This window comes from Ovis aries, chromosome 6 (genome assembly GCF_016772045.2).
Source record: "Ovis aries strain OAR_USU_Benz2616 breed Rambouillet chromosome 6, ARS-UI_Ramb_v3.0, whole genome shotgun sequence".
NCBI classification, from domain to species: domain Eukaryota; kingdom Metazoa; phylum Chordata; class Mammalia; order Artiodactyla; family Bovidae; genus Ovis; species Ovis aries.
The window spans coordinates 68,111,278-68,132,596 of record NC_056059.1 but is presented as its reverse complement, the minus strand read 5'-3'; the positions used below and the strand labels follow the sequence as shown (position 1 = coordinate 68,132,596).

General features: G+C 41.0%; 1 protein-coding gene and 1 long non-coding RNA gene across 17 annotated transcripts in view; one reads left to right on the top strand and one right to left on the bottom strand.

The window, feature by feature from the left end:
- Nucleotides 1-10,630: 10,630 nt before the first annotated feature.
- LOC132659950 (uncharacterized) lies at nucleotides 10,631-15,656 on the bottom strand. The gene is made up of 2 exons (XR_009601035.1): nucleotides 14,937-15,656; nucleotides 10,631-12,359 (listed from the first exon to the last, which is right to left on the bottom strand). It is a non-coding gene; the product is annotated as an uncharacterized LOC132659950 (long non-coding RNA).
- Nucleotides 15,657-15,975: 319 nt separating this feature from the next.
- Nucleotides 15,976-21,319, top strand: part of FRYL (FRY like transcription coactivator) — a 259,369-nt gene continuing 254,025 nt past the window's right edge. For all 16 annotated transcript variants that reach the window (XM_060417094.1, XM_015096494.3, XM_060417093.1 and 13 more), the window contains exon 1: nucleotides 15,976-16,198. The gene's annotated coding sequence lies outside the window, so the exon portion shown is untranslated. The remainder of the gene's footprint in view (nucleotides 16,199-21,319) is intronic.

Below are 21,319 nucleotides of genomic sequence, written 5' to 3'. Positions count from 1 at the left end.
CAAAGCTGTTTTTAAATGTATCAATTTGATTGACCCAATTCCCGATTTCACTTTGCTATAGATGACCTCATAGGAATATGTACCTATAAACCACTGTGTTTTTTCATTATTATCTTAGTTGGATAGTAAGATTACTGTTATGTATATATCTAAAATGGTTTTTGCAGTATCTCAGAACCACCTGGAAAATAGGCAAGTAAAGCCAAATTTAGAAGATAAACCTTGGAAAAGATAATGGAATAGGGCCTGAGCCAAAGGCTATGGTTCTACAGAACCCACTTTTTTCATATCTTTCTGTCTCCTCTATTCTTCTCACTCTGTCCTGAGAGCTTACCTGATAGTACATTTCATTCTTTTTTTTTAATCAGATGAGGCTTCCAGCTATAGAAAATTGTGACATGTTTATCAAACCTTTTCTATTTACCTTGGAAAAAGTAATCAGTTTTCATTTTAAATCAGATTTAAAGGCAGAACAGAAGGAGAAAAAAAAGGGTTTTTCTGGAATCTATAATAGAATCCAAGATGCTGCCCACTGGGTTTTTCCTGAACTTTTTTTTCAGTAATTTATTTAATTATTTGTATATTTATTTTTGGCTGTGCTGGGTCTTCATCGCCGTGCACAGCTGCAGTGAGTGGGGTCTACTCTCTAGTTGCAGGCTTCTCATTATGGTGCCTTCTCATTATAGTGGCTCCTCTTATTGCAGAGCATGGGGTCTAGAGCATGTGTGAGTCAGTAGTTGTGGTGCCTGGGCTTACTTGCCCTGCATCATGGTGGATCTTCCTGGACCAGGGATCGAACCAGTGTCCTCTGCATTGCAAGGCTGATTCTTAACCACTGGACCAGGGAAGCCCCTTTCCTGAATTTTCGATGTATGAAGTCACAAGGGTGAAAAGCAGTTGAACTTCCTCAAGAAAATGATGTAACTGGTAAAAATGGGCCAAACTGGATGTGACCAACAGAGGTATCCCTCTTTATCCTGAATGCTGGCAAAGAATGATATTGAAACAACTTAAGAAAAAGTGCTTATTGTCTTGAATGCTGGCATCAGAATTCTTCTTAGGGAGAATGTCAAACTGTCTTTGTTTTGGAGGAATGCCTCAATAAGTGATCCTGAAGTCTTGGTCATCTGCTGGTGACAAAGCTTTAGAGAGGAGTCAAAACTGCTTCGTTTGGGCATTTGCTCAATAGGAGGAAAGAAATTCTTGGCTACTAAAAGACTGTTGAGAAGACAGAGGAGGGAAAAAACCATGTTAAGAGAATGAGCATGACCCAGGGATCATGGCAGAGGACCATGAAAAACCACTGGTGGTAGTTGGCTGAGAGGACTCTCAACAAATGAGTATAATAAAATTCTACTTTGAACTGTTTGCAAGGCTGTGCTTGATGGGACTGCTTCCTGTAACTCCTAGCTCTCCAGTGATATCTACCATTCTCACAATGTTTCCAACTTTGTTGGTTTTCTTGATAGTGAAGGAGTTCAAAAGTGAATCTTCCAAATGGAAGAAAGATAATATGGTCCTCCATCCCATATCTCTGCCTTGGTAATTCCCAAAGTCCTTGAGAAGGTGTCTGCTTGAGTAAAAGGTGTGCAGGCTGATTTTTTAAATCTTAAGGAACTAGGTTTCTCTAGCTGATATCTTGGTTTTATGTGAGGGAATGTATTTGTTTCCTTAATATAGGTTTGGGAGATAAAATACAGTATGCCTAGATTTGAATTTTAGATAAACAAAGAGGATTTTTAAAAATATAACTAAGTACCAAACACTGCACTGGGTATGAGTTCAGTTCAGTCATTCAGTCGTGTCCGACTTTTTGTGATCTCATGGACTGTGGCACACCAGGCTTCCCTGTCCATCACCAACTCCTGGAGCTTGCTCAACTCATGTCCATCAGGTCGGTGATGTAATGGGTATATTTCTGTACAAATGAGCACTCTCTTAAGGGTTTCCACAGAAGCCCAAGGCAGTCACCTCACTGAATTTGAGGCTCATTCCCAGTAAATATTACAACCTCTTGGGGAAGAGACTAGGGTCTGACCCAAGGCTATCCCAGGGAACACGTTTCTTCATTTCTTTCTACTTCTCTTTCCTCCTCACTCTTACCTTTCTCCTACAATTATTTCCCATGATTCTCTAAACTTAGCTGGGGCTGCATCAAGGGAAGAAATTAATAGGTAGCACATAGTTAAGTCTCCTCCTCCATAAAGGGATGATAATAATGCCTTCTTATGGATTAGTTATGAAATTCAATTGTTAATATAGTAAGTCTCCTACAAATGAACAAGTTCTGTTTCAAGAGTGCCTTCGTAAGTCTTATTTGTTTGTATATGTCCACTGAGGTTAGCCTTGGTACCCAACTAACACAATTGTCTATACAGTACTGTATTGTTCAGTTCAGTCACTCAGTCATGTCCAACTCTTTGCGACCCCATGGACTGCAGCACGCCAGGCCTCCCTGTCCGTCACCAACTCCTGGAGTTTACTCAAACTCATGTCCATTGAGTCAGTGATGCTATCTAACCATGTCATCCTCTGTTGTCCCCTTCTCCTCCTGCCTTCAATCTTTCCCAACATCAGGGTTTTTTCAAATGAATCAACTCTTTGCATGAGGTGGCCAAAGTATTGGAGTTTCAGCTTCAACATCAGTCGTTCCAATGAATGCCCAGGACTGATCTCCTTTAGGATGGACTGGTTGGATCTTGTAGTCCAAAGGACTCTCAAGAGTCTTCTCCAACACCACAGTTCAAAAGCATCAATTCTTCAGCACTCAGCTTTCTTTACAGTCTAACTTTCACATCCATACATGACCACTGGAAAAACCATAGCCTTGACTAAACAGACCTTTGTTGGCAAAGTAATGTCTCTGCTTTTTAATATGCTGTCTAGGCTGGTCATAACTTTCCTTTCAAGGAGTAAGTGTCTTTTAATTTCATGGCTGCAGTCACCATCTGCAGTGATTTTAGCACCCCCCAAAATAAAGTCCACGTTCAAGGTCAGGAGAGGCAATGGTGAGGAGGTACCCCTCATCCACGGTAAGGAGCAGCAGCTACGCTTTGCTGGAGTAGCCATGACGAGATACCCAACATCCAAGGTAAGAGAAACCCAAGTAAGAAGGTAGGTATTGCGAGAGGGCATCAGAGGGCAGACACACTGAAACCATAATCACAGAAAACTAGTCAATCTAATACACTGACTACAGCCTTGTCTAACGCAATGAAACTAAGCCATGCTATGTGGGGCCACCCAAGATGGGTGGGTCATGGTGGAGAGGTCTGACAGAATGTGGTCCACTGGAGAAGGGAATGGCAAACCACTTCAGTATTCTTGTCTTGAGAACTTCATGAACAGTATGAAAAGGCAAAATGATAGGATACTGAAAGAGGAATTCCCCAGATCGGTGGGTGCCCAATGTAGTACTGGAGATCAGTGGAGAAATAACTCCAGAAAGAATGAAGGGATGGAGACAAAGCAAAAACAACACCCAGCTGTGGATGTGACTGGTGATAGAAGCAAGGTCCGATGCTGTAAAGAGCAATATTGCATAGGAACCAGGAATGTCAGGTCCATGAATCAAGGCAAACTGGAAGTGGTCAAACCAAAGATGGCAAGAGTGAACGTTGACATTCTAGGAATCAGCAAACTAAAATCGATTGGAATGGGTGAATTTAACTCAGATGACCATTATATCTACTACTGCGGGCAGGAATCCCTCAGAAGAAATGGAGTAGCCATCATGGTCAACAAAAGAGTCTGAAATGCAGTACTTGGAAGCAATCTCAAAAACGACAGATTGATCTGTTCGTTGTCGTTTCCAAGGCTAACCATTCAACATCATGGTAATCCAAGTCTATGTCCCAATCAGTAATGCTGAAGAAGCTGAATGGTTCTATGAAGACCTACAAGACCTTTTAGAACTAACACCCAAAAAGATGTCCTTTTCATTATAGGAGACTGGAATGCAAAAGTAGGAAGTCAAGAAACACCTGGAATAACAAGCAAATTTGGCCTTGGAATACCGAGTGAAACAGGGCAAAGGCTAATAGAGTTTTGCCAAGAGAACTCACTGGTCATAGCAAACACCCTCTTCCAACAACACAAGAGAAGACTCTACACATGGACATCACCAGATGGTCAACACCAAAATCAGATTGATTATATTCTTTGTAGCCAAAGATGGAGAAGCTCTGTACAGTCAACAAAAACAAGACCGGGACCTGACTGTGGCTCAGATCATGAACTCCTTATTGCCAAATTCAGACTTAAATTGAGGAAAGTAGGGAAAACCACTAGACCATTAAGGTGTGACCTAATCAAATCCCTTATGATTATACAGTGGAAGTGAGAAATAGATTTAAGGGCCTAGATCTGATAGATAGAGTGCCTGATGAACTATGGAATGAGGTTCGTGACATTGTACAGGAGACAGGGATCAAGACCATCCCCATGGAAAAGAAATGCAAAAAAGCAAAATAGCTGTCTGGCGAGGTCTTACAAATAGCTGTGAAAAGAAGAGAGGCAAAAAGCAGAGGAGAAAAGGAAAGATAAAAGCATCTGAATGCAGAGTTCCAAAGAATAGCAAGAAGAGATGAGAAAGCCTTCTTCAGCAATCTATGCAAAGAAATAGAGGAAAACAACAGAATGGCAAAGACTAGAGATCTCTTCAAGCGAATTAGAGATACCAAGGGAACATTTCATGCAAAGATCAGTTCCATAAAGGACAGAAATGGTATGGACCTAACAGAAGCAGAAGACATTAAGAAGAGGTGGCAAGAATACACAGAAGAACTGTACAAAAAAGATCTTCATGACCAAGATAATCACGATGGTGTGATCACTCACCTAGAGCCAGACATCCTGGAATATGAAGTCAAGTGGGCCCTAGAAAGCATCACTACAAACAAAGCTAGTGGAGGTGATGGAATTCCAGTTGAGCTATTTCAAATCCTAAAAGATGATTCTGTGAAAGTGCTGCACTCAATATGCCAGCAAATTTGGAAAACTCAGCAGTAGCCACAGGAATGGAAAAGGTCAGTTTTCATTCCAATCCCAAAGAAAGGCAATGCCAAAGAATGCTCAAACTACCACAGAATTGCACTCATCAAAGTTCTCCAAGCCAGGCTTCAGCAATACGTGAACTGTGAACTTCCAGATGTTTCAGCTGGTTTTAGAAAAGGCAGAGGAACCAGAGATCAAATTGCCAACATCCACTGGATCATGGAAAAAGCAAGAGAGTTCCAGAAAAATATTTATTTCTGCCTTATTGACTATGCCAAAGCCTTTGACTGTGTAGATCACAATAAACTGTGGAGAATTCTGAGAGAGATGGGAATACAGACCACCTGACCTGCCTCTTGAGAAATTTGTATGCAGGTCAGGAAGCAACAGTTAGAACTGGACATGGAACAACAGACTGGTTCCAAATAGGAAAAGGGGTATGTCAATGCTGTATATTGTCACCTTGCTTATTTAATTTTATGCAGAGTACATCATAAGAAATGCTGGGCTGGAAGAAGCACAAGCTGGAATCAAGATTGCCAGGAGAAATATCAATAACCTGAGATATGCAGATGACAACACCCTTATCGCAAAAAGTGAAGAGGAACTAAAGAGCCTCTTGATGAAGTGAAAGAGGAGGGTGAAAAAGTTGGCTTAAAGTGCAACATTCAGAAAATGAAGATCATGGCATCCTGTCCCATCACTTCATGGGAAATAGATGGGAAACAGTGGAAACAGTGGCTGACTTTATTTTTGCGGGCTCCAGAATCACTGCATATGGTGACTACAGCCATGAAATTAAAAGACACTTACTCCTTGGAAAGACAGTTATGACAAACCTAGATAGCATATTCAAAAGCAGAGACATCACTTTGCCAACAAAGGTCCGTTTAGTCAAGGCTATGGTTTTTCCAGTGGTCATGTATGGATGTGAGAGTTTTACTGTGAAGAAAACTGAGCAATGAAGAATTGATGCTTTTGAACTGTGGTGTTGGAGAAGACTCTTGAGAGTCTCTTGGACTGCAAGGAGATCCAACCAGTCCATTCTAAAGGAGATCAGTCCTGAGCATTCATTGGAAGGACTGATGCTAAAGCTGAAACTCTAGTATTTTTGCCACCTCATGGGAAGAGTTGACTCATTGGAAAAGACTTTGATGCTGGGAGGGATTGGGGGCAGGAGGAGAAGGGGACGACAGAGGATGAGATGGCTAGATGGCATCACCGACTCATTGGACATGAGTTTGGGTAAACTCTGGGAGTTGGTGATGGACAGGGAGGCCTGCCGTGCTGCAATTCATGGGGTAGCAAAGAGCCAGACACGACTGAGCGACTGTACTGAACTGAACTGAAAATAAAGTCAGCCACTGTTTCCATTGGTTTCCCATCTATTTGTCGTTTCCATTGGTTTCCCATCTATTTGTCATGAAGTGTTGGGACAGGATGCCATGATCTTAGTTTTCTGAATGTTGAGCTTTAAGCCAACATTTTCACTGTCTCTTTCATTTTCTTCAAGAGGCTCTTTAGTTCCTCTTCACTTTCTGCCATAAGTGTGGTGTCATATGGATATCTGAGGTTATTAAGATTTTTTCCGGCAACCTTGATTCCAGCTCGTGCTTCATCCAGCCCAGCATTTCTCATGATGTATTCTGCATATAAGTTAAATAAGCAGGGTGACAATATACAGCCTTGACATACTCCTTTTCCTATTTGGAACCAGTCTGTTGTTCCATGTCCAGTTCTAACTGTTGCTTCCTGACCTGCATACAAATTTCTCAAGAGGCATGTCAGGTGGTCTGGTATTCCCATCTCTTTCAGAATTCTCCACAGTTTATTGTGATCTACACAGTCAAAGGCTTTGGCATAGTCAATAAAGCAGAAATAGATATTTTTCTGGAACTCTCTTGCTTTTCCATGATCCAGTGGATGTTGGCAATTTGATATCTGGTTCCTCTGCCTTTTCTAAAACCAGCCTGAACATCAGGAAGTTCATGGTTCACGTATTGCTGAAGCCTGGCTTGGAGAATTTTGAGCATGACTTTACTAGCATGTGAGATGAGTGCAATTGTGCAATAGTTTGAACATTCTTTGGCATTGCCTTTCTTAGGGATTGGAATGAAAACTGACCTCTTCCAGTCCTGTGGCCACTGCTGAGTTTTCCAAATTTGCTGGCATATTGAGTGCAGCACTTTCACAGCATCATCTTTCAGGATTTGAAATAGCTCAACTGGAATTCCATCACCTCCACTAGCTTTGTTCATGGTGATGCTTCCTAAGGCCCAATTGACTTATACTCCAGAAAGTCTGGCTCTAGGTGAGTGATCACACCATCGTGATTATCTGGGTCATGAAGAGCTTTTTTTTTTTTTAGGTTTGTAATACTTTTTACACAAATAATACATAAAACACAAGCACAAAAAAAGAAAACATTTAAAATCTTACAGTACAGTACCTTGAAAAGTACAATAGTACAGTACAACAGCTGACACACAGGGGCTGGGATTGAGTGAACAGGCAAGAAGAGTTACTGACTGGAGGAGGGAGAGTGGTGGGAGATGGTAGAGCTGAAGGATTGTCAGCAATAGAAGACAGTGAGCAAGCTGCAATTTCACTTATGCATGACATTGACGGCACAGGCTCTGGTTATTTACTGGATTCAATTCTATGTACAATTTTATGAAGATGATCGAGTGATGTCTGGGTAGTAGCTCTTTTTTTCTCGTCATAGATGACATGGTAATACTGGACTTCATTCTCAACAGCTACTGCAAACTTGGTATAGCATTCTATGTTAGGGTCCTCACATAAAAAAGTTCCCCTTGCCATTTTCCACATCATGAATCTCTTCTGTTCTTCAGTTACTTCTTCTTCCTCTTGTCTCTCTTCATCCTTTCTCTGGGCCTCCAATTTCAACATATCTTCATTAATAAGCTCCTTGTGTTCCACAGTAAGGAATTCAATGAAGTAGTCCTTTACAGATTTAGCTTGAAATAAAGATACTGTAGTCCTGTATTCTTTATAGTACTGTAAAATACACAAAAGCAGAACCTCTTGTAGAGGATGCTCACATGCGACAATGTACGCCAGAAATGTGAACTAACTCATATGATTGGACACGTAAACACATGTTCGTATCTTTGAAAGTTTGCAACTTGAAAGTTCGTATGTAGCGGACCTATGTACATGTAAAATATTAAGAACATACTGGCTATTACTACTTTACTAGGTAAAATACTTATGTTTGACTCTAGGGCATAGAGTCTAGGGTCTAGAAACCTTTGACTATTGCAGTCATTATGGCTTCCCCTCATTAATTTTGCCCACACTGTAATGAGTGATCTTTGAAAAATGAAAATCTGACCATGTTATGGCTTTGACTTAAAGCTTTGAAGGTTTTCTAGGACTTTGACTAGGCCCTGAATGCTTTTCCTTTACCTATATCTCAAAGTTAACTCCTTATGAACTCATTGTTTAACTTCTATTTCTCCAACTTAATTCCTTTCATTTTGTATTTTCCAGGCAGACAGATTTTTCAGTGCCATTAAGGTTCCCTATATGCTGTGCCTTCTGCCTGAAATATTTTCCTTCTCCCCCTACTCCCACCCCCCTGCACTTCACTATGTCAGTTCATACTAATTTTCCAGTCCTTGTCGAAAGTGAAGTCTTCTCTGACCTCCTAGTCTAGATTGCAAGTCACAGTTTAGAGCACCCTGTACTTTTTTTCATAACCACTAATTACAGTTTCTAACTTTATGTGGTTATTATATCATAAGCCCCATGAGGACAGGGATTACGCCTATCTTCTTAGCCGTTATAGTCCCCAGGCCTAGCATAGTACCGAACATGTACTAGGTTGTTGCTGCTGCTGCTGCTGCTGCTCTTTCATCGCTAAGTCTTGTCCAACTCTTTGCGACCCCGGGGACTGTGACCTGCCAAGTTCCTCGGTCCATGGGATTTCCCAGGCAAGAATACTGGAGTGGGTTGCCATTCCCTTCTCCCAGGCATCTTCCCAACCCCGGGATTGAACTTGAGTCACCCAGTAAACTCCTTTGGCAGGCAGACTGTTAACCGCTGAGCCACTTGGGAAATCCACATACTAGGTAGTCAACCCCCCTCAAAATGTTTTTAAATGAATTAGGGTTATGTTAGACAAGAGGTCAGTACCACTGCCCATAGACATATCTGGCCCAATACCTCTTTTTGCATGGCTTGCAAGCCAAGAATGGTTTTTATATTTTTAAGTGATTGGGACAAAATAAGGAGAATGATACACCTTGATACATGAAAATTAAATAAAATTCCATTTCAGTGTCCATAAATAAGGTTTTATTGAAACATAACTCTGCATATTCATTTATGTATTCTCTGTGGCCACTTTTGTGCTACAGGAAGAGTTGAGTAGTTGTGACAGACCCCATATAGCCTGCAAAGCCAAAAATATTTACTGTCTGGCCCTTTACAGAAAAAGTTTGCTAACCCTTTTAAACAATAGTAATTCTGGGCTCTGGGGCACTTTGTGTTTATAAGCACCTGCAGGTGGCTTTTCTCAATTGTTAACAGTTTGCTTCTGTTGCTGAAACAAGTGATCTATTTATTTTGCTTAGTGGGAAGGATTATTTAAAGAGACTTTCCTTTGTCCTTTGTTTTTTCTGCTTTTCTGTCAACAGACAGAACCCCCAAGGCAGTTAGTCATATGGTAAACGTCTTTGCCAGTGGTATGATGGCATAACTGTTTCCCTCCAACCCACAACAATTTCCCAATTTTCTAGATAATTTATTAATTCCTTTCCCAAATGAGAAAATAAGTTGATAGGTGGTAGCAATGAATTTAAATAGAATGCCTACATTTTCCCATCAATTTTCCTTCAACTCATAAATTGGGAATGAATTAAAAATGTTTTCTGTTTTCTCATAAAGTAATTATATTCCCTTCCAGTTACAAATTCATACTTACCAGAGCAACACTTTAAAATACATGTTAAAATCTATGAGGTTTTAAGATAGTTGCAAACTGATTTCACCATAGTACTGCATGACCATCCCAACAGGGACAGGTGAACTGTTCATTCTTTTACATAATTTAATATAAAAATCTATTCTGAAAAGTAACCACTGTTTATGTTCTTGGCTACTGAATTTAAAGATATTTTTAGTGATTGAGTAGATAAAGAGGATTGTACAGAATATGGGTGTCTTTTTTTTTTTTTTGTCTGCACTGCATGGCTTGTGGGACCTTAGTTCTCCTACTAGAGACTGAACATGGATCTTGGTAGTGAAAGTGCAGAGTCCTAACCACTGAACATACATGGAATTCCCTTGCCATCTTTTTTATATTATGCCTTTTGCTTCTGAGAAGTTGTTTCTGAGTAAAAATAGATCTCATTTGAATAATATTCTAAAAATTCTCTGAGTAATTCACTTATAAAGTCAGTATTCCTTAATTTATCTCTTCTTTAAATTCACATTTTTACACAAGGAATCTGTTTAGAATGGAAGTCCCCTTGTAGTGATAAAGGGAAAGAAAAATGGTAAAATACTAACAAACCAGCAGTAAAATACTTAGGAAAAAATTATGTTACTGATAAAATATCTCAATTATAAAGCTCCTAAGTGATCTAAAATAGGTATAGAATTTGAATGCAAAATGAATGTTATGTTTTATTAATGGAAGGTGATAGGTGATACATTAATCACATATTCCATGAAATAAGAAATCAACTATTTGACTCAGTTTAGCAGGTGGTATTTCCAGACCTTTACCATGGCATCAGATTTCTTCTACAAGATGCTTAGGCATTATTTATCCTACGATAAATAATTTATATCCAACTGGGTTGCATAATTTTAAAGAGCACTTTTATATATAAATAAATAAATATATTTAAATAAATATACCTAAATATATATATTTGAATTACTCTAACACAAACATTTCTCCACTTTAATATGACTTATAGCATCATTACAATAACTGTGATACAGGATAGATACTATGATTTTCATTGACGGCTACTGGACACTTAACCCACATTTTTTGAAACTCAGAAAATGTATGTATTATATGGGTAAAATTTTTTATAAAAGAGCACTTGAATTTTTATTGTTTGACACTTTGACAAAAAGGGGCAGCATTCTAAAGACTAAACAATGGTTTCCAAAGAGTGGTAAGTTTCCAAAATGAAAGGAGGGAAACTCCATAAGATCTGGTAGATGCAAAAAAGAAGTCAGGAAGCATTTTGCCAGGGCCTCCCATAAACAATAAGACTTTCTGTACAAAAATTATGACAGGAAGCTAGCAAGTCTATTACTTATGAGGCTCTAATATTTGTTCATGGGTTCAGTGAAAATTAACAAAAAGTCAAATAGTTTTTCCTCTTCCCCATAAATGTTATGGAGGGAAAAGAAAATCTTAGGAATATTTTAATTTCTAAGCCATCTTTTTAAATGGATGAAAAGGAGCATTGGATCAAGTACTGTGAAATGTAATGAGTTTTCTAGACTCAGTTGGAAGTTTGTACAAATTCTGTATAATGTCAAATTTATTCAAAGAACTTTGATTCTGAAGTTATAACTCTCTCCAACCAATTTTTGGTTTTCAGATTTTCCTGTTTTATGAAATAAACTTCCCAATTTAGTTTTAAAAAATATCCTTATTTAAATAATGGGGAGAATAGAAAGATGATTTATTTATATTTATTTTTATACCACTACTTTATGAAATAAAAAAGTTGTTAAACCTGTATCAATTCTCAAAAATTCCTTGCAAATTGTATTGGTCATGAAATAAAAAAGTCCAGGAACCAGTGATCTAGACTAAGTGCAAAAATAAATAAGATATAAATAAATCTATGATAAGATAGATTTACAATAAAACAATTATTTAATTATTAAATAATTAAAATACTCCTAAAATAGTGTTCTTGTTAATTAGATTTTCACATTGTAGGTTAACCTTTTTGTCTCAGCCTTGTTCATTCAATTTGACATGCATTTATTAAAAGCCTTCAGTTATGTCAGGCATCATTCTAAATGATGCTGATACAAAGATGTATATGTATGGCCTTTGCTGTTGGAAACAAACCAGATTAGTGCAAGAGGTAGAAATAGAAACATTTAAAATTCTTTCTTTAGTGCGATGCACTGTGCTGTGCTTAGTCACTCAGCCGCTTTTGAGTCTTTGTGACCCCATGGACTGCAACCCGCCAGGCTCCTCTGTCCTTGGAACTCTCCAGGCAGGAATACTGGAGTGGGTAGCCTATCCCTTCTCCAGGGGATCTTCCTGACTCAGGAATTGAACTGGGGTCTTCTGCATTGCAGGTGGATTCTTTACCAGCTGAGCTACCAGGGAAGCCCCTTTAGTGTGATACCTATAATCAAAAAAAAAAAAAATATATATATATATATATATATACACACACGGTATAAGAATGATTAAATCAGGGAGCGGGTACAATCAGAGAAGTCTTCACAAAACAAGTAAAGCTTCTTTTAGGTTTTGATGGACAGATGGAAGAGTCTGCCAGGTAAGCATGGAAGGGAAGTCTATTCCGCACAAAGGAAACCTCATGCCACAAAGCACGGAGGCTTGAAAAATCATGATCATTGATACCTAAAGAGCAGCCATTTCAAGTGTCAATGAAGGAGTAGCCAGAGAAGAAACCTGAGAGGTATAAGAGACTTGTATGTTTTGTTGAGATGCTTCGACTATATTCAATATATGCTTGGAGAATCCTTAAAGAGTTTTAAGTAGGAGAGTACTGGAAGTCTTTTAGAAAATATATTAGTATCATTTTATTTTCCTGCCTCAGTACCATACCGAACAGTAAGTACTGAACATAATTGAATCTATTACTGATAACTGAAGATCTTTCAGTGATCTTCTAAATGAATATTAGTTCTCATTTTATAAAAGAAGACATTGAAGTATAGAATGCATAGGACTTCCTCCTCTATAGAGATCCAGGAAATACTTTTTGAAATTTCTTTATAAAACAAATTACTATGAACAGATTTTGTTTTAATGTGTCTTATTCTTGTTAATACTAATAAAGGGCTGGGGAAAGAGATTTTGATAGACAGCTTTTAGTGACTGGGTTTTTTCTTAATTTTACTATGGAAAATCACTGATTAATAGATGGTATCGACCTACATGAGAGATAAAATTGTGCCGCTTACGGATAGAATTTGGAAATTCATTGTACTCTCTGGAGAATGGAGATACATTCATCAATTTCCCCCTATTGTTTACTCAACACATAATAATTCCTATATGAATGTATGGTGAACTGAAAAGAATTTGCCATATACATGGTAACATAATTTTTCTGAGGAAAACTAATTACTGGCTTAACTGGTAGTTCTTTGATTTGGTTTACCTTTCTATATAAACAAAGGGAGAATAAGATATCATAATGTGTGAATTTCACCTTTCCGAAATTTCACCATGTCTGACTCTTTGTCACCCCATGGACTGTAGCCCACCAGGCTCTTTTGTCCATGGAATGCTCCAGGAAGAATACTGGAGTGGGTTGCCATTTCCTTCTCTAGGGGATCTTCCCGACCCAGGGACTGAACCCAGGTCTCCCACATTGCGGGAAGTCTCTTTACTGACTGAGTCACCAGAGGATCCCTTTAAAAGTTTTTAACAAAGATCTATATACAAGTATGTTGAAAACCTTTGGTCTGGCATAAATTGGGGGGATATTTTTTATGGCTGTGCTGGTTCTTCGTTGCTGCACACGGCCTTTCTCTAGTTGCTGCAAGTAGGGGGCTGCTTGCCAGTTGTGGTGCGGGGGCTTCTCATTGCAGTGGCTTCCATGGGCCAACCATGGGCTCTAGGTGTGAAAGCTTCAGTAGCTGCAGCTCTGTGGGCTCAATAGTCGTGGCAGAAGGACTTCGTTGCTCCTCGGCTGTGGAATTTCCCCAGACCAAGGACAGAATCTGTGTCCCCTGCATTGACAGGTGGAATCTTAACCACTGGACCACCAGGGAAGTCTGGAATATTTCTTTTTGAAGAATGGGTATCTGTCTTAGAGATGGGAAACAAACGTAGGAAATATAAAGTCCCTCTGAAGGTAAAAGGGCAAATTATCAGTTTCTCCGGGGTTAGAATTGGAGCTCTGTTTAATAACATAGAACATTCTTAAGAATGACCTGCACATGCAGGCTTGTAGATTTTCTAAATTCTTCCTCAGTGTAAAATATCAATAGCAGTATTATTACCAGGAGTCTGGGTGTATAGGCTAAAAAAGTAATAAATAAATCTATTGTGGGCAAGTGTGAAATAGAGAGAACACAATATAAATTACATTTGTTAGGTTATGATCATGGTTGGTTAGGTGTAAGGAAAAGAATCCAGAGGTTACTGTAGACTGCTTTCTGGAGTTATGAGCCCAATGTGCTAGTGTAACAAAATACTCTTGGCCTCATGAAGCAAGAGATTTACAAAGAACTTGAAAACTTAACCTGGATCTTGATTTTTAAAAAATACCTGTGAAGACCATATAAATATAATCCAGGTTATTTCCTTGTCTCTTGCCCCTAATAGAAACACCTAAACCGCCTACAACCTTTCCCTTTTCTCCCTCTTCCATGTTTAGGGTATTTCCAGGAGATTTTCCCCCTGAACTCTCCGAAAATTCCTATCTACTACTGCTGTTTATCTCCCTCTTTCTGGTCCTAAATCCCTTCTGGGGTACTGCCAAGCGCTGCCACTTTCTTGGCACCGCTTGTTTCCGCTGGGCTCTCACTGCAAATAAACTAAACATCCTGAGGTCCAAAGTGTCTCTAAGTTCATTGGCAAAGGGAGGCATACATTTAACGATTTCTCCCTAACATTCATAGATAGGTACCAAAGCACTTGAGTACCGAATCTTAGTAGGTACAACCCTTCCGGTTCTTACAGTTCCCATGGGAAACTGGGGAGCTCCTAACACAGACCTTACCAGGCTGCCGAAGAATTCCTCCTTTTTCCATGCGTGAGGTTTTGCTGCAGGGTTAAGCTTCCGGTGCCAGACTCCTTCAGTTCTCTCAAGGAATAACCTTCTGGTGCCCAACTGGGCTCAACCCAGGCTCCCCTTACGCAGCTCTAGCAAGAGGTAAGGACTTCTTCAACTTTGGAGGATGGCACGGTGGGTGGGCATCTATTCAATCTTTTCAGAAGAGTAGCTTAGATCTCGTGACAAACCCTAGATAACAACAGAGGACATGAATTAAACGGAGCTTTAAATAGAAGCGATTTAAACGAACCACTGTGGAACAAACAAGGGCACCCCTAGGTTTGCAGATATCTTTATTAAAGCTCTTTGGGGTAGTAAAATGCCAGTGGGATCGACAGTAGGAGTAGAATGGACAGTGAGTGAAAACTTGTTGATTACATCTCAAGAGTGAGTACTAGAATTGCAGGTATTCTTCCTCATTCTAACCACTCCATTCAGTAGACCGAAGGATGATATTCCGCTGGATCCCAGCTCCAGTTCCCCGATATATTAAGTCATCAGAAGATTTTGAAATTTTCTCCTTTCCCTTTTCGTCTTTGCCCAACACAGACTATGAGTTTGTCTACGACCCCTACCAACATTTAAAGGGAAAGGCGCTTCGAACTAGGCAAAGTGGGGAGGAGGACTCGGCGGTTGTGTTTCTCAAACCCGTGTACAGAGAGCAATAATGGGTAAGGGGCGTGCAGACTAACTCCTTCCTTGTCCAATCAGGTGCACAGGAAGATGTCCTTTTACCAATAAAAATAAAGTTCGCTTTCCGGAGGCGGGAGGGTAAGCCTTGACTGCCAGTTCTCCAAAGCAACGACAGAGTAGAAGACAGAGAATGATTAGAGGTAGGACCAACCCAGGAAAAGGGGCGGGGTGAAGGCGGGGGTAACTCTGAGCGGCGGCTGCACTGGCCAGTGGGGTGTGAGAACTGCTGTTCCTGTTGTAGTGTTTCTCGCCAATCAGGAAGACCAGGGAGTAGGCGGGGCGGGGAAGAGGTGGGAAGAGCTCGCAGCACCGCCGGGCGCCCGTCGGGCTCTTGGGGAGTGAGAGAGAAATCCGGTTAAAATCTGGAGTCGGAGGGAGGTTTAACCACAGATCGGTTCCGATCGGATTATTCCTTAAAGGGGACGCGCTATTGTCAAGAGAACGGAGCCTGGGGCCCGAGGGCGGGGACCGGCGGCGCCTGAGGAGCGAGGCAGCTGCACTTGGACTGGGGACGGGTAGGTGTTGCCTGGGGAAAGGCGCTTCATTTCACTTTCTCTTCCAGCTCCAGAGGCGGGCGCCGGGATGCCCGTCGGCCGGCGGCCACAGCCCCGGCGGGAGACGAGATCGCCGGCCCTCGCCCGCTTTCTGATGGGGGCTGAGAGGGGAGGCGGGCCAGGATGGCTGGCAATCTGCGCCGCCCGGGCCAAGACCCGTAACGGACACTAAGCCGCGCCGCAGCCCCCGTCTAAACCGAAAACTCGCCGGAGCGGCAGCTGGTCCTCGGGGAGAGCCGCGCGCTTTGCTCCCCCGCGCGCCCGGCTCCCGATGCGCGCGCTGCTTCCTTGCGCGCCCCCTTCCCCTCGCGCGCCCAATTCTGCTCTCGCGCGCCGCGTCCTCGCGGACTCGCGGGAGCCGCCCCGCGGGGAGGAAGGCGGCGCGGCGGAGGGAGGTCGGCGGCCACCGCTCTGCCGCCCTGGCTGTGAAGGCAGGGCTGGGAAGCAAACTTAGCGCGGCAGCTTGGCGACCCCGGGCGAGAAGGGGCGCTGGGGACCACGGAGAGTGCAGAGTCGCCAGCCGGGCCCAGCATTGTCCTGCTTTTCTTCTGCTCTGGTCTCTCCGCCCACTGCTCGCGGTCGTGGGGAGGGGTGCGGATGCGGGCGCCGTGCCCGCGCTGCTCCGGGCCGGCGGCGCACCCCTAGACTCCCTGCCTGCCTGAGCTGGAGTCTGCCCCCACTGACACCGCAGCCGCCGCCCGTCGGGGCCAGGGAGCGTCTTTGCAGCTCTCCCGTCTCCGCACCCGCGCAGGCTGCCTGGGTGCTGAGCTCTTTGTAACTTTTCTTTGCCTATTGATGGAAGTTATGGCTTCCGGGCGGCAGGTTCTTTGGGCAAAACATCGTTCCCTGCGTTTTGGAAAGGCTCACTTGTAGGACGAAATGGTTCTTGATAGCTGTCGGACTTTTCCTCCCATCTCAGTTTCATTCCTGGCGCCTAAAATCGTTTCTTTTGTGGATTTGCATTGCAAGGGAGCATTAACCTCTCTTCATTTCAGTTCAGTTCAGTCGCTCAGTCGTGTCCGACTCTTTGCGACCCCATGAATTGCAGCACGCCAGGCCTCCCTGTCCATCACCAACTCCTGGAGTTCACTCAGACTCACGTCCATCGAGTCGGTGATGCCATCCAGCCATCTCATCCTCTGTCGTCCCGTCCCCTATTAGGTCAAGATAATTTGAAAAAAAAAGGGGGGGGGTGCTGATGAGGAGCAAGAGCTCTTTGTAGTGAGAATTTGCCTTCACCTTTGAACTGTGGAAAGTGTTACCTCGATTGACTGGCGGAGATTCTTTTGGAAGGGAAAAGAAACATTGCAAAACAAAACAAAAAGCTTCAGATTGCTAGGGTCTATAGGATTAGGCGGAAAAAATAGAATTTGGGTAGAAATAAAGTTAGTTTAACTATTCTGCCCAGCAGATACCTTCCGTAAAGTTTGTTTCTGCTACTGAACCCATAGACGTTGTAGTTAGTAACAGCCGCTTGTACTATTGATAAACAAGAAATTTTTCCTCCTCCATCTTAAGCATTAGTGGTATTCTATACCTGTCAATCCCTGGAGAAGGGAATGGCAACCCACTCCAGTATTCTTGCCTGGAGAATTCCACGGATAGAGGAGCCTGACGGACTCCAGTCCATGGGGTCGCCAAGAATCAGACACGACTGAGCGACTAATACACATACCTGTCAAAACATGCTAAAGAAGTTACATTTAGAAATAGTACGTCCTTGTTAGAAACCTTATTTAGAAAAGGAATATTTTCATGAGCATTCATTTTTGACAGTTTCTTCTTGTGCAATACTTTGTAGAGTACTTGCATGTGCAAGTTACAAGCCTATAAACAAAGTTGCGGTGGGTGTGTTATTATGTAGTCTCTTTTTGGCTACTCATTATCAAAGATAGCATTCCATCCTGGCTTTTCTTCCATTCTGAGTTATTTTGTAAAATTACTTTTTTAGGAAAAGTGAATTTATTGGAACCTCTGGCCCAGTGGTTGGTGTGTGTGTGTTTAAGCAATATAACAACTTTCCAAAGTGTTCATTAACTGTTCAGTAACTTTATGAGTGGATGTGAAGCATTATAACATAAATTCACAGGCTCAGCAATAGCAAAGAAAAACTATACCTGGGAAACTAAAAGTCAGTTTCAGAGAATAATATTTGAGAGATGCTTTACTCTTCCTATAGAATTTTGGAAGTGTAGACATACAAACACATGATCTTTCCTAGTAATCTTGATGATATCTGGCATTGTACACATAATGCTCCCCTTTCTTCTCCTTTCCTTTGATAAGTATGTCAGGCAAGCTTGCTAGCATAATCTTCCTTTCCATTTCATAATAGAAAGTAGAAGATTAAAGCAAGTTTCCAAAATTCTATTTTTGTTCACTTACCAGCTTATTTAAACAATAAAGGAGAGAATTCCGGAACTTTTAAAAGATTACATATAAAGGAAACACTCAGAATTATCTTTGAAATATCTAGGCTGTGTTTCAGGGAGAACATATTTTTCCTGTGTGCTTTTCACATTGTTTTAAGCACATTGTCTTAAATATACACATTGCCAAGGCATTTCTTGAATTGTGAAGTGTCCCTTGAGATCCCTGGGAACTAGGACTGTCCTCTATTTCTGTGCAGATTCGCTCTGTCACCTAATACATTTCTAGTGCCCAGTAAATGGATTTGTTGACTTAGGACTTTGTGAGGGAAAAAGATAACGTTCTGTAAAGACTGCTTGAGAGGCCTATTTATTTATTTTTTAAGATACCTTTCTGAACAAGTTACACCAGAGACCAGCAGTTGGTTTAGTGTCTAGGGGCAGGTATATTAATCTAGTTGCTTTTTGTTCTGTGTACAAAAACGTGACTTAATTGTTAGTAGTGTTTGATCCACAGACATCTTTCGTGAGGGTGATTGTCGTCCCAATTATTAGAACTAGGTTTAATTTGTCAACATCTGTTGAGTACCCATTTATTTGAGGAGTATTATGGAAACATAAAGTAGAAATGGATGATAGTCATTACTTTCAAAGTTACGGAGATTCATGGGGAAGATGCAAAATGATCACCCATAGGGAAAAGAGAATGTGTATCTCATTGCAGTAACAGGTGCATGGTAACAGTGACACAGGATTCATGCCAAAATGGTAAAGGAATAGTGGGACTGTTAGAAACTTAGGTGATGTGGGAAAGTTTTCATTGTTTTATGTAGCAAATCTTATATTTTTTAAAAATAAAGTATGTTGGGGTATATGTTCACTACTTGAACTATTTTTAATATGTAAAATATTGGTTGGGGGGCAGAGCATGTACCCTGAATTTCAGTTATTGTTACCTCATCAGTGGGATCATCCCTCTAACACAGCTCATGTTACCTTATCTGCAAGCTCTCCTGTTCTAATGCCAAGTGATGGCTCTTTTGTCTTGATTCTGTAAAGTCCTTTTCAGCTCAAGCCATGCTTTGACTTATATGCAGCACGCCAGGCCTCCCTGTCCATCACCAGCTCCCAGAGTTCACTCAAACTCGTGTCCATCGAATCAGCAATGCCATCCAGCCATCTCATCCTCTGTTGTCCCCTTCTCCTCCTGCCCCCAATCCCTCCCAGCATCAGAGTCTTTTCCAATGAGTCAACACTTTGCATGAGGTGGCCAAAGTATTGGAGTTTCAGCTTCAGCATCAGTCCTACCAATGAACACCCAGGACTGATCTCCTTTAGAATGGACTGGTTGGATCTCCTTGCAGTCCAAGAGACTCTCAAGAGTCTTCTCCAACACCACAGTTCAAAAGCATCAATTCTTCGGTGCTCAGCTTTCTTCACAGTCCAACTCTCACATCCATACGTGACTACTGGAAAAACCATAGCCTTGACTAGACGGACCTTTGTTGGCAAAGTAATGTTTCTGGTTTTTAATATGCTGTCTAGGTTGGTCATAACTTTCCTTCTAAGGAGTAAGCGTCTTTTAATTTCATGGCTGCAGTCACCATCCACAGTGATGTTGGAGACCAGAAAAATAGTCTGACACTGTTTCTACTGTTTCCCCATCTATTTCCCATGAAGTGATGGGACCAGATGCCATGATCTTAGTTTTCTGAATGTTGAGCTTTAAGCCAACTTTTTCACTCTCCTCTTTCAGTTTCATCAAGAGGCTTTTGAGTTTCCTCTTCACTTTCTGCCATAGGGTGGTATCATCTGCATATCTGAGGTTATTGATATTTCTCCCGGTAATCTTCATTCCACCTTGTGCTTCTTCCAGCCCAGCGTTTCTCATGATGTACTCTGCATGTAAGTTAAATAAGCCCCCTTTACTATTGTCTAAAGTGCTTGAGCAGTTTTATTAGCCCAAAAGCTTCTGTAAAACCATAAAAAAAAAAAAAAAAGTTCATACTGTTTTATTTGGGTCAAGTGTATATGTGTGTTTAAAGGAAAAACCAGGTTTTTCCATATCACCAGTTTCACATGCTCATTGTAAAATATTGTTATGAAAAAAAATGTAATTTAGAAACTAAATATCCCCCATAAAATTGCCTTCATCACATTATAGCTACTGATCATGGTTTGACTTTTAATTCCAGTTTTTTTCCCTTCTTTTTTTTTATTACTTTCAGATAGGAATGCCTTAAGCTGTCTTACTTGAAAATTTTAATTAGCAAGTTACATTTACTGGAATGGAGAAGGGTAATCAATTTTATATACTTATTTATTTTTTATTTTATATAATGAAATGATTATTATTAATTTCTTCAGTCTCGGTAATTATGTTTATTTTTACCTGTTCTTAACAAGGCTTCCACCAGTATTTTTATGTTCAAAACAAAGTCTATGATTATAGACTATAAGAATCACAGTCATTTCAAAAATGGTCAAAATCAAGTGTCTTTACCCTAAAATGTTTTTGGAGTGCATACCACAAGCCTAATCTCTTCTCATTTCTTGATTCTTCTCATCTCTAGAGATCCTTAAAAATTGCTCTGAGGCTGCCAACTGGCACATCTCATAGTAGCCCCAGGAGGACCGCAGGAAGGTATTTGTTCCTGATCAGTTTACATGCAGAGGTCTTACTCTACCTTTAATGTTGCCCATTATAAAAAGG